Source organism: Palaemon carinicauda, chromosome 4, assembly GCF_036898095.1.
Source record: "Palaemon carinicauda isolate YSFRI2023 chromosome 4, ASM3689809v2, whole genome shotgun sequence".
NCBI lineage: Eukaryota > Metazoa > Arthropoda > Malacostraca > Decapoda > Palaemonidae > Palaemon > Palaemon carinicauda.
Genome location: NC_090728.1, coordinates 166,916,385 through 166,918,884, shown reverse-complemented (window position 1 = coordinate 166,918,884; position 2,500 = coordinate 166,916,385). Strand labels below are relative to the sequence as shown.

Sequence of the window (2,500 nt, the reverse complement as noted above, 5' to 3'; positions counted from 1 at the left end):
TTGCTGATCCAAACAAAAAGCTTAATAACATCAATTTAATTTCTTGTTTGTTTTATAAAAGCTTGTCCGTTCAGTCCAACGTCCGAAGCTGAATGACTTGTTCACCACCTAAGACCAACCGAGCAAAACTTACTGACACACCGCCTACTGGACATTCCATCCATCAAGGAAATTAATTTTCCTCTTATTCATAAATTCAAACGTGGAAAATTACATTTCCGGCAAAATTGTACTGGCATAGCAGGAGTGGTTCAGAATTGCCAATACTTTGCCTAGAGATAATATTCTATTATGGAGAGTAGATAATGATTTCGATATGTTGATGAAAAATAAGTATATATTTGGATTATTATTTCGCCCTCTTGTTAAAGTACTCATGATCAGATTATTTAGTATAATTCCTCTTCTCATATAAAACCGAAAGGTTTGCGGCCCTTATTTCCCGTGTGGAGAGGGATGTAAATAATAGATTCTTTTAACTTTCTATAATCGCAAAATTTCACTCCAGTTTGAACAATATTAAACAATCTACGGATCAATGGATCACGCAGTTATATATAAGCAGCCAATATATAATGTAATGTTTCCTAGGATAGCAAACCCAGTACAAAGGCTGTCACTTCAAATTCCCTAAAAGAAGATGAACTAAGATAAATATATTACAACAATCGCCCTCTTCTTAGATCAAAGTATTATATCTTGATTAGAGAATTTATTTGGATGTAGAATCATAATTAGAATTTATTTGTTTATGATGACGTAAATCCTCTAATGTTTATGTTGGACAACCTGGAACCTCTTTGGCATAGACCTCATCCTCATCAGTAACACCAGAACTGATGTTTAAAATTTCTTTTAAACTTTCAATTAAATCTTAACGTGGATCATGATTGCTTTTTAGTATTTGAGTAATAATTATTTATTTTTCGAATAACAGACATAAATTTGTTCGGGGACCTTTGTTACAGTTTTGTGAAAGGATTTCAGTTTTTTTTTTTTTTTTGTATGAAATAAATCCTGACTACCATCAATTCCTTCAACTGTGATTATTTGTTCATATTTTTATAGTTCTATAACAATATCTTGAGACTTATTGTCAGGTGTTTAAACAATGAGAAATAAATCTCTTCAAATATCTTAAATTAAAAGGAAAATGCTGTATTTAGAGCAGGTTACTTACGTTCGAGGATAGCCAACCTTAAGAGATCCAATGTATCTTATGAAAGATAAAACAGTAATTATTACAATACTTATACAAATTGAAAACCGAAATATAACCGAAGTAGGAATTTACTTTAATCATATTTAAAATAATGTTTGCATCCTGGGCTTAACTAAAGCCGTGTTTATAATATATCTTTCCTGATATATTGCCATCTGCTGACAGTACTTTTAGACAAGAGAGTTTATGAATAATTACATGCCCTCACAACAGCCTTTATCAGTGAGCTCTCTTCATATATGCATAGTACCTATATTTCTAATAATATGAACTAAACATGGACCAACTCGTTTTATTATTTGAAATTTTGACATTATAAGAAGTTAAAAGATTCTAATATTTACATCCTCTCCGCTGGGGGAATTAGTAGCGGCAAACCTTTCGGCTTTATAACAAGACGAATCATACTAAATCATCTGTTCATGAGCATTTAAGCAAGATGGTGAAATCGTATTCCGGTTATAAACATATTTTTCATCAATATATTATCTAAATCAGCATTTATTCTTCATTATAGAATATTTTTTCCACTTAAAGTATTGGCAATTCTGAACCCCTCCTGCTACGCCAGTCCAATTTCGCCAGACCCTCCAAGATTTCTTATGTCATGATACTTTTAATTTTGGCATTTCTATCATATTTCAAGTAATTATTCCATTGTATTTATGCTCGTACAATTATATGAGAGATTTGTGTGAAATATTTTCAGAGAGAATACAATAGTTTCTTTGGCGATTGACTGAATGTTCAAGTTTTTTAAAAGTACCAATAGATGGCCTCAGTGAGGCTTTTACGAGTAACGTTCACAGTGTTGCTCCTCATTTAACTTACCCAATATGGACCATGGTTAAAAGAATACCGGGTTAGCCCGCTTCTGACCAAAATAAGAACAATCTCGCGCATGTCGCTGAGTGGCTGCATTGGTTAGGGTTCAGATTAAGAAATGTCACCAGTCTGTATTTGACTCTACTCGGGAGAACAACAAGAACTCAAGCTCTCTTAATCAAGCGGTCTTCTCCTCCTTCTCCCTCTCCTCTTGCTGCTTATGGTGCTGCCTCTTTTTTTTTTTTTTTTTTTTGATATTTCTGTTTTTTATTTATTTATTTATTTTTTTTTTTTTTGCTGCTGATGCTGTTTCAGCTACTCCTTCTCCTCTTTCTGCTTATGCTGCTGCCTCTTTTTTTTTTTTTTTTTTTTTTTTTGGATTTTTTTTTTATTTTTTTTTAATTTTTATTTCTTTTTTTTTTTTTTTTTTTTTTGCTGCTGATGCTGTTTCAG

At 32.1% G+C, this 2,500-nt stretch overlaps 1 protein-coding gene across 2 annotated transcripts in view; it reads left to right on the top strand.

Annotated features, from left to right (window-relative positions):
- Positions 1-2,500, top strand: part of Balat (Beta-alanine transporter) — a 126,228-nt gene that overhangs the window by 73,327 nt on the left and 50,401 nt on the right. The gene's annotated exons all lie outside the window — the stretch shown is intronic.